This window comes from Marmota monax, unplaced genomic scaffold (genome assembly GCF_021218885.2).
Source record: "Marmota monax isolate L192 unplaced genomic scaffold, Marmota_monax_Labrador192_F-V1.1 WCK01_AAM20220418_F8-fsc00134, whole genome shotgun sequence".
Lineage (NCBI taxonomy): Eukaryota > Metazoa > Chordata > Mammalia > Rodentia > Sciuridae > Marmota > Marmota monax.
The window spans coordinates 88,917-103,763 of record NW_026692281.1 but is presented as its reverse complement, the minus strand read 5'-3'; the positions used below and the strand labels follow the sequence as shown (position 1 = coordinate 103,763).

General features: G+C 52.2%; 1 long non-coding RNA gene across 1 annotated transcript; it reads left to right on the top strand.

Annotated features, from left to right (window-relative positions):
* Positions 1-1,558: 1,558 nt before the first annotated feature.
* Positions 1,559-13,573, top strand: LOC124090055 (uncharacterized). Its single transcript, XR_006850937.2, has 4 exons — positions 1,559-1,654; positions 10,607-10,687; positions 12,324-12,598; positions 13,209-13,573. It is a non-coding gene; the product is annotated as an uncharacterized LOC124090055 (long non-coding RNA).
* The last annotated feature ends 1,274 nt before the right edge of the window (positions 13,574-14,847 follow it).

The following is a 14,847-nucleotide window of genomic DNA, read 5'->3' as shown; positions in this document are numbered from 1 at the left end:
CCCATCGGAGGAATGGGTCAGATGTCACTTGGATATCCTCTGCCTTGGCTTCCTGGAGCTTATCCAGAGCTTAACACCAGACTTGGGGGGAAGAGGAACAGGCAGGAGGACGGGCCTAGGATGGGCAGGAATCCCCCTCCACAGCCAGTCCTCCCAGCCTGCCTCCCTGCCCCCACTGACAAGCCCTCACCCTGATGCCAATCATGGCCTGGGGCCTGGCTGTGAGAATATCCATGAACCTTTACTCCTTGACCCAGTTGTCAAGTTGACTGTCCTTCCGAGACCCAGGTGTGAACATGTGTCCACTTGGCTTCTCTCACCCACCCAATCCGTTGCCTGCTCCTGTAGAGCCAGGGTCAGAGGCTCTTAGTTTGGTGGGGGTGACAAAGAAACTGAGAGAAACCATGTCTGTGTGGTGACGCTTGGAGTCCAAGAAGTCATGGGAGCTGATAAGATGGCAGGGCCTGGCATCAGGGAAGGCCTCGCAGAGGAGGTGATATTTGAACTAGGCTTGAAAGATCAGTAGGGTGTAGATGACAGAGGATAGAAACGTGTTCCCTTCAAGCCTTGGGAAAGCTGGAATGTGTTTCGATGTTGTAGTGATTATTTACACCTTTGGGATCCTGGGGCCAGAAGGAGGCACTTGCCAGATCAGGCAAATGGGCCAGGCTGCACTTGAACACAGACCCCAGTTCTCTACCACCTCGGGCCATGATGGAACCTAAGACAGGACCATCAGCCCTTTTACACCTGACTTCCCTATTCCTTTGTCAATTGTGGGCCCTAACCACCTGATGTAACCTAAAGTTCCACACTGCACAGACCTCCCAAGTCTTCCTTTGTTTTCTTTTTTGTTTTTGTTTGGTACTAGAGATTGAACCCAGGGGCACTTAAACCCTGAGCCACACCCCGGGGGCCCTTTTTGTATTTTATTCAGAGACAGAGTTTCACTGAGTTGCCTAGGGCCTTGCTAAATGCTGAGGTTGGTTTTGAACTCACAATCCTCCTGCCTCAGCCTCCGGAGCTGCTAGGATCATAGGCGTGTGTCACTGTGCCTGGCCCCAGGTCTTCCTTTGGTCTTCATTGTGAACCTTATCTCTGCCCATTGCTCCAATCTGTCCCCAACCCTGGACCCCACTCTCTAACTACAGGAATTCTAGAGATGGAAGGCCCTTTCCATCTTCACATTTGTTTCAGATGCAGCCTGAAGGTCACCTTCCTTTGGTGACTTTTCACCTCCTGAGCTGTTCCAGATCTTACTATAACCTTCTTGGATTTTTTTGTCCTAGGGACTCCAAGTGGAATCCAGTCCCAGTTTTCTGAGCATGCCTCCCTAGGCTCAGCCAGGGCCACTGTGGAGAGCGGTCCAGGTTGCAAACTGCACAAGGTTCCTGGCCAAGGGCGAGTGGGGGCCGAAATCCAACCTGCCTTCTGCTTACCAACCCTGTGCACGCTGTCCATATGGCCTCTGCCTACAGAGGGTGCCCTTTTCTAATGAGCACAAAGGTGCTGAACCGGTGGGTGGGGCTCTGGCTCCTCTTCCCACTCCCATCCGCACCACAGGGCCCAGGAGGAGGAAGGGGACTGGAGATGATGAACTCTGCGAGCCTGTCCCAGCTGAGAGCCTGGGTTTGTGAGCTGCAACACATATCTGGTGAGCGGAGCCAGCTCGGGACAGAGGCTGTTCCGGGCTGTGCAAGGGGACTGTGTGTGAGGATTAGTGAGAGGAAATGAAAATTGGGGATGGCCCTCAGGGGAATTGAGTACAGATGATGTCAGAGAGGAGGTGGCCTCCTGGAGAGCAAGGGACCCGGATGGCTGCAGAATGGCGTGGTGGGAGGGGGACAGGAGGTGTGGGAAGGAGGGGCTATCTCTACTGTCCCCAGCAGTGAGGCAAGGCAGCTACCTTTAGGCCCCACTCAGCCCACCTGGCTCTTTGACCCCTAGCCGCCTCCTAGCTCTCCTGGCGCCTGGGGACCTGGGGAGGTGCATTCCTGTGGAGGCCCTCAGGCTGGGAAGGCTGGGAGGAGGGGACCTCAGGACGGCTTTCACCTCCTGGCAGCACACTTCACAGCTTGCGCAGGGCTGGCTTCTCCCTGCAGGGTCTCTGAGTCACTTCGTACAGTGGGTCCTATCATTCCTGCTTTTCGGAAGAGGAAACTGAGGCTCAGGGAGCTAGGAAGTCACCTCTTTCAGATCGCTCAGCTAGTCAGCTACAGAACCTCTATTTGAACTCTGAAGCCCAAGCTTTTTCTGTTCCACCTGCCTTTGGCCATGAACATGAGCTGAGGGCCAAGGGTTACCTATGAATGATTTCAAAAACTCCAAACAGCAGCCAGCTGGTGTTGTATGCCAGTAGCTTGGGAGGCTGAGGCAGGAGGATCCCGAGTCCAAAGCCAGCCTCAGCAAAAGCGAGGCACTAAGCAACTCAGTGAGAACCTTTCCCTAAATAAAATACAAAATAGGGCTGGGGATGTGGCTCAGTTGTCGAGTGCCCCTGAGTTCAATCCCTATTACTGCTCCCCCCCAAAAAACCCCCAAACAACTCCAAACATTCTTGTTTGGAATGGTTGGCTCCATCTTCCAGATGAGGAAAAGAGAGGCTACACAGAATAAGTAAGTGGCAGAGCTACAAGAGTTGCCAGGGATAGCCTCGGAGGTGTGTAGTGGAGGGGAGATATTGAGAAAAAGAAAATGTGTGTGTGTGTGTGTGTGTGTGTGTCTGGGGACCTGGGGAGGTGCATTCCTGTGGAGGCCCTGTGTAGCGGAGGGGAGATATTGAGAAAAAGAAAATGTGTGTGTGTGTGTGTGTGTGTGTGTGTGTTTATGCACACGCGCATGCAAGTGCTCATGGACAAGGACCTGGGCTACATCATGGAGTGCCCCTGCCAGCTGGGGAGAGGGATAGAGAGATGGAGGTCCAGCTGGAGGTGGCTTCTGGGTGGCTGGGAGGGGGTGGCCAGTGCGTGGCTCTGTGGTGTGGCTAGAAGGGGGTGCTGTGGAGAAGGGCAGGCTCCATTTAACGAGATTTTTTTGCCCTGAGTTAGAAAATAGCTCTTTCTTCTTTTTCAGGGAGGCTGGGCTTTCTCTCCCAGGCACTGCCACAGCCTGCCCCCACTCTGGGGGCTCTGCCTGTCCCCAGGTCCCCAGCTGGAGCCCCCAGCCCTGCTCCCTAATTCCAGCGGGGCAGGCAGCATGCCCACATGCCCAATTGCCTCTCCCAGCACACACAGGTAATTCATCTCAGCCTCCCTCCCCGGCCCCTGCCCCCAGATGTGCGGCCTTCCCAGCAGCCAGAGGCCAGCTCACCCCACCCATATCGCCGGCCAGCTGCAGCCCCTCATTTCCCGGGGAAGAGAGAACTAATAAAGGACAGTCTCTGAGCTGCGGCATCCCCCCCAATTCTTTCTTGCCACAGCCGCCCCATAAAACTGAGGAGAGAGATATAAAGGGAACAAGAGTGAGTGGAGATAGAGTTTCCGTCTGAGGAGGGGAGTGCAGCCGCAGGACGAGTGGGCTGAGGCTGGGGCCCAGGCAGAGGTGGCAGGCCCCTGGACACAGCTGCTTGGGCCTGTGCTTCCTCTTCAGGAAGGGACAGCAGTGATATGGGGAAGAAAAGGATGGTAATCCCAGTGGTTAGAGAACGCCAGGTGTGCCAAGCTGGTGGGCTTGACGTGGGCACCAGAGGTTGGGGGGTCTGGAAGGTATCCTTTGTGGCTCCCTTCCCTGATTCCCAGCTTGAGCCCAGCAGGAAAGCGGGAGCCCTGGCCTCCAAGTTTAGCTTTCCCACTGACATGCTGAGTGACCTTGCTCTTTTAATCTTTTCTCTGGGCCTCAGTCTCCTCAGCTGTGAAATGGGCTTCAAGCACTCTGCCTTCCAAATCATCTGCACGTGTATGACTTAGGGCCAGGATGTGCTATTGGCTATGCTCCATGGAGTACAGGGGAAGCCCCCATGTTTCTCACCCGTTGGGCCTGGCAGGGCCCTTGGGAGAAGTCAGGGCTTTACAGGGCTGTGCCAGGTGCTCTGCATTGGGCTTCAAGTGTGAATTCTCTCTTTCTGCCAAGGAAAAGAAGGTGGGGAGATCTTAGCCTATAAAGCTGTCTTCTTTCCTCCTTATGGAGCTTCTCATATAATGTTGTCATTTATTGAACACAATAATTATTTATTGAGTATCTTCTATGTGTCAGGCATTTTTGAAGAAACTAAAGACAAAGCAGTGAGCAAAATGCAAGAATTCTTGCCTTCATGGGACTGAGATAATAGGGGACAGAGAAATAGGGAGCAGGTCACGTTCCTCAATAAGCCAGTTCATCTAGGTATGGGGTGCATACTTGTAACCCCAGTGACTCAGGAGGCTGAAGCCAAAGGATCACAAACTGGAGGCTAGCCTCAGCAAGTTAGTAAGGTCCTAAGCAATTTAGTGAGACCTTGTCTCAATAAATAAATAAATAAATAAATAAATAAACAAATAAAGGGCTGGTGATGTGGCTCAGTGGTTAAGCATCCCTGGGTTCAGAGTAAGGGTTGATGGCAGGAAGCAAGGCCAGGCGTCTCTGGGTCATGCCAGGTTCTGTCCTCCCGGGCATTGCTCTCAGAGGGGAGCCCCTATGCCCTTCCCCCACAAAATCCCCTGTGCCCACACTAGGCCAGCCAATCCCTGTGTCTGGGTCCTAGAAGGAAAGATGGCCACTTTCAGAACTGGGAACATGTTCCTCCCCTGCCCACGTGCTCTACCTGTTTGGAAGACAGGTGATGCCCTGTGAGGTGGCTCTGAGTGGGCCCTCATGTCGGTCCCATGCTCTTTACCAACTTTCCTGGTCACAGAGGGACTGTGCTGCTAGGGCCCCTGATGCCTGAGAGACATGGTGGGAAGACTATGAATGAGGGCTCAGATGAGCCAGCTCTAACTCCTCCTGCCATTCACTCCCCAGCACACAGGGGGCAGGAGGTGGATCACTGTTTACATTGCTTGTCAGGAAAATGGCGAATGCCATGATGTAGGAGAGACGACTTTGCAAATGGCAACTCTTCCAGACATGAGCGTCTATTAGAGTCTGTCCCTGCATTTTCTCAGGTTCTTCCTTGAAGTGGGACTTGAGTAATTCTCTGTGGACTGAGTCCTTACTTTTGCAGCAGCCTCCAGGCTCCTTGGCCCAGAGCACCTGGGTTCCCAATGCAGCTGGAGAGCAGACAGTCCAAAGCAGTTGGTGTTTGCTCTGCAGATTGAACCCTTTCTTTGGATCTGCCATTTGCCTAGTTGTATGTCCTGGGCCACAAGTCCTTTGGCTTCCTGAAGCTCAGGGAATATACAGCCATCTTTTGTCCTCCCTCAAGGTTTAATTGGGACAATCATTCCCAGGGCCAGATTCAGGAAGGATCTGGCACAGTGATTGGGACTTCCCAAGAAGAGCCAGGCCTGGTGCCACCAGCCAACCATCCATTCTGTCATGGGTCAGTATGGCCCCCAGATATGGGTCGAAATCCCTGAAAGTGTCACTGGAGCATGTTTCAGATATCCCTGCTCACTCCAGGGAGAGGTGAGGTGAGGGTCATTCTCAGCCCTCACAGGGAGCACGAAGAGCAAGGGAGGGCAACTTGGAGAGGAGGCCAGGTCCAGAGCTCAAGAGACAAGAAGCCCCAGCCACTGAGAGACAGAGAAAGTTCAAGAAATGGGGGGTGGATGTGGGGAGAAAAAAATGGCATGAGGTGTACAGACAAGCAGAGACTGGGGGAGTTGGGAGACTGAGCAAGGGATCAAGGCAAGAGAAGGACTGGGAAGAATGTCATATACTGATGTGTGTGAGACAGAGAGATGGAGAGATGGGAACTCCTTCGAGTCATTTGTGCCATGGGGAGCGAGCATGAGTGTGAATGTTCCCATAAACCAAAGGCTGAGCTCAGCACAGCTGTGCTCACCTGTAATCCCAGTGACTTGGGAGGTTGAGGCAGGAGGATCAAGAGTTTGAGTCCAGCATCCAGCCTGTGTCAAAATAAGAAAATAAAAGGGCAGGGGATGTAGCTTAGTGGCAAAGTGTCCCTGGGTTCCATTTCTTACAAAAGACAAGACAAAACAAAAAGACAACAAAGTTAGAAAGTCAGGATGATGATTCCTCTGGCCTGCCTCTCGGTGCAGGCCAGGAGCACGGGTTCTGGGAAGCAGGCTGGGCTGCACAGGGCGGGGCCAGTTGGTGTGAGGAGTTAAGTGTGGCATGTTGAACACTCCAAAATGTCTGACTCCCCGGTCAAGAGAAGCCCCTGGGACATGTGGTTGCATCCCACCACTGCAGTGAAAGACGGAGAGGGTGCTGGAAGGAAAACAGGTGGAAAGTGGAGGAGGGTGGACCTTGGCACAGGTAGGGGACTCTGCAGGGTCAATTGCAGAGGTCCCTACCCCTCTGCTTGCAGGCTTTTTGCAGGGAGTAGGGCAATGGAGATTGAACTTATGGGTGCTTTACCACCAGACTACATCCTTAATTCTTTTTTTTTTTTTTTTTTTTGAGACAGGATGTCAGTAAGTTGCTAAGGGTTGCACTAAAATGCTGAGGCTGGCCTCAAACTTGTGATCCTCCTGCCTTAGCCTCCTGAGTGCCTGATTACAAGCTTGAGTCAGAGTGCCTGGTTCTACCTGCAAGCTTTTTCAAGGTTGCTGGAAAGGGGTTGGGATCTGCTGCCAGTGAATCTGCTGCCCCTGTGGACAAGCCGAGGCTTCATCTAGGCTTAGGGCTTAGCTTCTGTGGGGCACAGTTTCACCCCCTGATTGACCACTTGTCCTAGCCATACTGACGTCAGTCAACAGGATCAGGGAAGATGAGTAGAGTTGGTGGTGATTGGCAGAGTGGGCCAGGTGGGAGAAGCCGACAGCTAAACCCCAGCCCTGTTGTCCTGCTGCCAAGGAGGCCTAGAGGATACCCCAGCAGCTGTCCCTGAGTGCTCCTGACCCAGGACAGAGGATCCAACACTCTTACTTTCCAGGTTCACAAACGGAGGCCACAAAGAGATCCCAGCCCCACTCTCGTCATTGTCCCCCGGAGGCTTTGTTTCTAGAAGGGTGCAGGTTCCTTCCCCTTGGTTCTCCATCTCCCTTGAGGATCCAAAAGAAAAGTTGGTTCTGCAGCAAAGACCAAGACATGTGATAGTGCAATGCCCAGCATGGAGGTGCGGACATGGCGTCTCAGGGCCCAGGGTGATTTGTGCACAGTCGCACAGCCAGTGAGAGCTACAGCCAGGACAGAACCTCTGCTTGTGTCGCTCCAAATCTGCCAATTTTTTTGGTTGGTTGCTTTATTTTATTTCTTCATTTTTTTTTTTTGAGGGACAGAGGAAATGATAAAAGTAATGCACATTTTCTATAGAGATTAGAAAACCACACACAAGAAAATAGAATCCAAAGTCCTACTAACCAGGAAAAGCCATTGGTACCTTTTTTTTCTTTTTATTAGTCTGGGTACTCAAGAGTGCACTACCATTGAGCTACATCCCCAGACCTTTTCATGTTGAGACAGGACTGTGCCAAGTTGCCCATATTGGCCTTGGATTTGTGCTCCTCCTGCCTCTGGAGTAGCTGCAATAACTGGCATGTGGCAATGCACCCAGCTTAACTTTTTTTTTTTGGTACTGGGGATGGAACCCAGGGGTACTTGACTACTGAGCCCCATCCCCAGCCCTATTTTGTGTTTTATTTAGAGACAGGGTCTCACTGAGTTGCTTAGTGCCTTGCTTTTGCTGAGGCTGGCTTTGAACTTGTGATCCTCTTGCCTCAGCCTCTAGAGCTGCTGGGATTACAGGCATGTGCCACTGCGCCTGGCTAAAATCTTCCATCTTGCAGGACTGAAACTGTATACCCATTGCACAGCAGTCCTGCATTCTCCCTCTCTGCCAGTCCCTGCAGCCATCCATTCTCTAATTCTATGAATTTGACTATTTCACATTCCTCATGTGAGTGGGATCCTGCAGGTTTTGTACTGTGTGTGGCTTGTGACACTATGTCCTCAAGGTTCACCCATGTTGGAGCATGTGACAGGATTTCCATCTATTTTAAAGTTGAATAATATAATGTTGCATTGTGAATATGTGTATGAGAGAGAGAGAGAGAGAGAGAGAGAGAGAGAGAGAGAGAGAGAGAGAGAAGGAAGGAGAAAATGAAGGAAACAGGGAGAGAGAGAGAGAGTCTGTTTCCACATCTAGGGTTTCAATGTGTTTGGAGAAATCTCCAGAAGCAGGCTTGCTGAATCACCTGGTCATTGTATTTTTGTTCATGGAACCTCCATGCTGTTTCTGGGTGACTGCATCCTTGGACGCTCCCAGCCACAGCTCACGAGCCCTCCCTTTTCTCCCCGCCCTCCCCAGCGCTGGCCATCTTTTGCTCATTTTGATGGTGGCCCTCGGAACAGGGGCAGGGTGGTATCTGATGGTGGTTTTCAATGATATCTCCCTTCCCATAGACCTGCAGGCCATTCGTTTCTCTTCTTTTGGACACCCCCTTTTGTACCCTGGTGTTCCCGTATGCCATCCACCACAAACATTTCTCCACATATTCTTTGCTCTGTGGCCAGGCGCAGTGGTGCATGCTGGTAATCCCTGCAGCAGCTCAGGAGGCTGAGGCAGGAGGACTGCAAGTTTGCGACCAGCCTCAGCACCTTAGAGAGACTCTGTGTCTAAACAAAATATTTTTAAAAGGTGGAGCTGTGTATGGCTTAGTGCTTAAGCACCCCTGGGTACCAAAAAACAAAACAAAACAAAAAACTAATACTGGTTCTATACAATCCTTTCCAGGAAATAGAAGAGGAAAGAACATTTCCCAATTCATTTTTTGAAACTAAAATCCTGGTTCTAAGATCAGACATACACAGGACAAAAAATTGAAAACTAAAGAACAAAAATGCTGCTGGACACAGTGTGCACACTTGTGATCCCAGTGGCTCAGGAGGCTGAAGCAGGAGGATTGCAGGTTTGAAGCCAGCCTCAGCAACTTACTGAGGCTATAAGCAACCTAGTGAGACCCTGTCTCTAAATAAGATTTAAAAAGGGCTGGGGATGTGGCTCAGTGGCTGAGTATTCCTGGGTTTGATTCCCAGTACCGAAAGAAAAAAAAACACTTTTTTTTTCTTTGCCCCTTCCTTCACCCTGAAGGCAGGGATGTGAACTTTGAGAGCCTAGAAGCCCTGTGACGCCTCTGTCAGTTCTGGCACAGGGGCAGTGGTGTCAGGCTGCCGGGGGAGAGGTGGGAATCAATCCAAGGCAGTCTCTGTAGCACTCAAGCTGGGAGGATCAACCTTGGTGGCAGACAATCCGAGGTTCAAGTCCAGATTTTGCCACTTGCAGGCTGCCCGGCTGTGGGCCAGTCAGTTTGCCTGGGATCCCTGGTTTCCCCATCTATAAGATAGAGACAATGGTGCCCTCCAGTTCCTGGCCCTTGTGTGTGGCCTTGCTTTAGCTAGTGCATGCCACAACCTCACCCACAGGGAGGCCCTGTGGAAGTCAGCTGTTCTCACTGTGGGAACGGCACGGCCTGGCCAGTGCCCACAGCTCTCTCGCCTCATTTTCTTCACTCCTGCTCTTGTAATGGATGCGGTCTTTGAGGCCTGGTTTTCTCGAGATCTCCATGAACAGAGGCAGAAGGGAGGCAGGTGCTGTGGACAGGGTGTTTCTGCCTGTCTCCCCAATCCGTGTGTTGAAACCTTCACCTCCAATGTGATAGTATTTGGAGGTGAGGCCCTCATGATGACATTGTCACCCTCATAAGAAGAGACACCACACTAAGGAGCTTGCTTCCTCTCTCTAACATCGGCCATGCGAGGATACAATAAGAAGGCCATCTCCAGACCAGGAGGCAGGTTCTCAGCACACTGGGTCTGTCAGCACCATGATCCTGGAGTCCCCGGGTTCCAGAACTGGAAGACATCAGTCCATTGATGGGAGAGAGCCAGTGGGCAGAGATGGTAGGTGTGAGGCATGCAGGACCCACCAGCTCCTCCTTCTCCTTGTGGGTCAGCCTTGCCTCCAGCAGCCCGTGTCCCTGGGGTAGAGGCTCATCTAGGCTATTATCCAGCTGTGACGTGGTGGGGCCTCTGGCCAGAGAAGGGCTAGGCTGAGCTACACTGCTCTAGAGAGCCATGCTGTGGGTCTGGGTTCCATCCATCAACACCCGGGGGAATGCAAGCATTGGATTTTGGCACCTGTTGGGAGAGTTACAGGAAAGGAGGAGGCCAGAGCCCCTGAGGCTGGGATCGAGCAGAACTGAGTTGGCCTCGTCCCATTTCAGAACCAGTTGATGAATTTAGCTTTATAATGATAGAGGCAACATCTCGTAAGGGATTACTGCCAGCTCTGCTCCCATGTTATAGCTGACAAAACTGAGCTCAGGGAGGGCAAAACACTTCCCTAAGGTCACACAGCTAGTCAGTAGCCACAAAGCTGCAGACAACCATCACAGTACTTCCAGGCAACAGGGTCATCACCTTTGAGCTCACCTCTCTGAAGATCTTTCTGTTGTAACTGGGCCAAGGTCAGTCTTTGAAACTGGCCCTCCTGTGGCTTGCAAGAAGAACTTCAACATGGGAGAGTGCTTGGAATATGTTGAATCTAATTCTTTCCATTGTACAGTTAGAGACACTGAGGCCAGGAGAGGAGAAAGGATCAGTATACATTGACCATCACTTCCATGTCATCAGGTAGGACGCAAAGGTGAGTACTGGTCTAGCTTCTCTGGAGATTACAGGTAGAACTAAAAGGTACATGGGATATAGGTCAGATAAGAGGATGAACTTCCTTGCAAGGCTCTATGATCATACAACCTTAGCATGTCCCCGCAGAAAGGAACCAGAGGAAGATTCTAAACCATAGGTTTGAAAACAAGTTGTAGTCACTGCATAACTTGAATCCTATGCAGGGAACCCCACTCCAGCATCATTATCAAATAGCCTGTCCTGCACAGAAATGTAGAGCTATGGCTCTGAGTCCATGTCCCGCAAGGCAGCACTGATTAGCCTCTTTGGGTATCCTTCCTAGGCGCACTGTGCCCTCTAATTGATCCCCTTGGGTCCCCCTCCTGCTGACCTGCCAGATCTCTGAGAAAAACTCTTCCACTTTCTTTAGCGTCTCCCTCGAGTCCCTGCATCTCCGCATCCATTGCAAGAGTCTGCGTGGACCACGGGTGGCCGGCCAGCGGGCAGGGGGCGGGGAGGGCGCAGGCAGCGCCATGGCCAGGGCCTTGACAGCTGTGGCCATGTGGAGACACTGGCATGGCTCCCCCTGCAGTCTGGTACTGTGCCCGGGGAACTGCCCTTTGTCTTTAGGCCATAAGGTACACTAAGGCGGGACATGTCAGTCCACAGGGCCACCACCTCTGGGGCCAGTGGACTCCTGCAGTCCCCGCAGGTGGTGCTGGGAATTGATGACGTGAACAGTGCCAGCAGGAGGCTTTTCATTTCTCATCAAGTTCATTCAATCGCTTTCCCTCCCCGCCCCCTCTGGGCATTGAACCTAGGACCTCTGAGTACGTGGGGCAAGTGTTCTACCACTGAGCCACACCTCTCGCCCTAGGGGACCATTTTTCATCACTCCTTCTTGAGGCCCAAGAGTGTCTGGGCCCCTTTCTCTGGGTAATATTCCAGGCAGAGAAGGAGACTAAATTGGACAAAGTGAGCACCTAGTATGTGCCAGGTTTTAGGTCAGGTGCTTCTCTTCTATGTTTCCCTTTCATCCTCAAACCCCTGAGGCAGGTGTGACGGTCCCCTTTTATAGATGAATGACCCAAAGCCTACAGGGGTTGGACACTCTTTGTGTAAGGGCACCTGGAGCACACAGCTGTCCCCAAGCCTTCCCCCACCTCCACCACCCCTACAAAGCGGGAAGACCCAGAAAGCTGCACGGGGGAAAGGGGAGTAGGAGGAACAGGCTGGGAAGATGCAGAGAGCTGCCCCCAGCCCCGAAACTGCCAGCTCGGCCTCCTGCCCAGAGGGGTGTGGCTCTGGAGGGACCTTCTGGGAATAGAGAGAAATTCATTAGCAGATGTGCAAGTCCCCAAGTGATTAAAGATCGATGCTCTGAGCTCCATCAGCAGGGGGGTTATGTTTATTATCTGACTTGGCCCAAAGGCCCCCCAGTCCCACCTCTCCATACTTCTTTCCCCTCCTCCTGAGGTGCTCAGGCCCACTCCGTCTGCCTCCTCCCAGGCCTCTCTTCAATCCACACAGCCTAGGCCAGTTCCCAGAACAGACACACTGGGGATGGAAGTGGTGGGGAATGAGGGGTGGCAGGGTGCCGGGATTACCTCCTGAACAGCAGGCTCATTTGCTAATCTGAGCTTTGTTCATTTCAGGGACCAAAGAGGACTTCATTTCCATTTTGGGATAGGCCAGAAGGAAAGAGAGTGGGGAACTACAGCAGTAAAGATAAAGGATGGATAATAAGAGGAACTTCCAGTTGCCATCGAGCTTTGATTCCTGGACTGGGGTACACATACTGCTTGGCTATGGGAAAAGGGCTGGAATGGAAATGACACAGGCTGGGCCTGTAGCCAATGGGAACTTCCCCGTAGAAGATGCCACTTAAAAGTGTTATTAAACCCTCAGGACTTTTAAAGTGGAGAACAAGGTAACTATGAACACCCTTTAAAGTGATATTGAGAGTTCCCAAGAGACGTCCGTGTCTTTCTCACTTCCCCCTGTCTTGGGATGGAGACATGTGGCTCCTGCGACATCCCCCTCCTACCAGTTTCTTCTCTGTCTTCCAGCCCAGCCACTACCCACTATGGGGCCTTGAGCCAACAAGTCCGCATTGATTCAGGGGCTTCTCTGGAGTAGAGACAGAGGGTGAGCCTGGCTCTGTTGAGTGGTTTTGGGGGAAGAAAAAAAAAAGCAGTAGTGACCATGGGCCTCCACCTCCAATCAGCAACTTCCACCTTGGGCTGGGAACATTCCTGGGTTCCATTATCTCCAGACTAGTAAATTGGAAATTAGGTGGATTGCTATTCCCACCATCTTGGGAACCAACAGAGAAATGTCACCCCAGCCTCTCCACGCCTAGCTCTGATGTTACTTCCCCATCCATGGGGCTTCCAGCTCTTCAGTCCAGGAGACTGCAGAATGCCCTTGGCTGGCTGCCTCTGTGGGGAGTCCCACATTCTGGAAGTCCTTCTTGATGTCTGACATGAAACCTTCTTGCTGCAACCAGCTCATTTTTTTTCTCCTCATTCTGCCCACAGAACTGTCAGAGGGAGTCTTCTTGTTTAAGTCCACGCTGTGAATGGAACTGAGAAGGCTGAGAAGCATAGGCTGGACTAGGAAGCTTAAAGAAACTCAAGAGTCAGACTGGGACTGTCACTAGGTGGTAAAGCACTTGCCTAGCATGTGTGACGCAGTGAGTTCGATCTTCAGGACCACATAAAAATAAATAAAATAAAGGGATTGTGTCCATCTACAGCTAAAAATAAAAGTTTAAAAAAATGAAGAGCAGAATCTGCTAGAGTGGGCGCCTCTCCTTAGCTTAGTGACTTTGAACAATGCTAAGCCTACAGTCCTCGGCATTGGCTCCTGGTTCAGCATGCTGTCACTCAACAGTCTCTCCTGCTACCATTAGTCCTGCCTGTTAGTCAATGATTCAGCCAAGGGCTGTGTGTTCCTCCCAACGCTTGGCACTACTGGGAGTAGGGTGGGCACTGTCAAGGAGGGGACCCGTGTGGCCAGGCTGTACCCTTCAGGGGCTCCCAGCCTCGCGGTCCTTGCTGGCCTCACCTCTTCCTCCACCCAGACTGGGGGTGGGGGCGAGAGGTGCTTCCAGTGCAGCTGAATTGAGTCATTAAAATCACTCCTCTACCCCTGACAGATGACCTCCAAGGTCCGTTCCAGTCCTATGATTCCACGATTCCAATTAACCCTTGTTATGCTCGGCTGGCGGCGTGGGCTATATAGTGGGAAGGGGTGGGGTGGACGAGGCCTGAGGAAGGCCCCTCTCAGCACACACCAGCACACACTGTCCCCTTTCTCCCGTCCCTCCCCTTCTGCACCAGGCCCTGCCAGAGTGCTGGCCTGGGAACTCAAGTGCCAGAGGAAGGAAGGACAGGACTCTCAGTGGTTGTGGGTCCAGGCCAGCTCTGGCCATGTGTGGGCTGGACCAGGCCTTTGGATCAGGCTCAGGCAGAGGGTGTCCCCAAAGCTTTGAAGAACAGAGATAGGAGGAGGCGGGGGCTTTGGAAGTAAAAGAGAGAGCAAGATCCCTGGCCAGTAAACGGGCCATCAAGGGGCCTGGCATCTTGGACCATGTGTCGCCACCCATGCAGTGCACGGGCCAGGTGGCTTCCTCCTGGTGGAACATTCTGCCAGTTCTCCAAGGGCATGACATTGGGCAAGGTTTGGATTCTGCTCAGGATGGTGGTGGAGCTATCTATGTGCCAATGGTCAGAGCTGAGGTGGGCCCCAGAGACGGCCATAAACAGGCACCTTATGGGCCACTTAAAACCTTCTGAGTGTTTCCTTTGGCTCCCATCATGCCTACATCAAGAACAAATGATTGGCCATCATTGAAAATTCAGGAGTTTTCTACATAAAAATCCAGATTTATAACTTCGAAAAAAACCTCTGACAATCTAGTGATCCTGGGCTCACACTCACAAGGCCATAGACAGCTGGGGCTGAGTGGCAGCTGTCCTCTGAGCCAGGGCACATACTCTCAGCTTCTCTGTGGCCTTCACCGGCCTGAGTTTGCTCTTCCTGGGGCGAATGGGGAAATCAAGGCCCACAGAGAAAGGAGGGCCCTCACTGGAGATTACCCCAGGGTGAGGGACAACATTCTCCCTTCACCTTTCTCCCCAGAGCTTGGCCAGAGGCTACAAGGCCCCTCTGTCA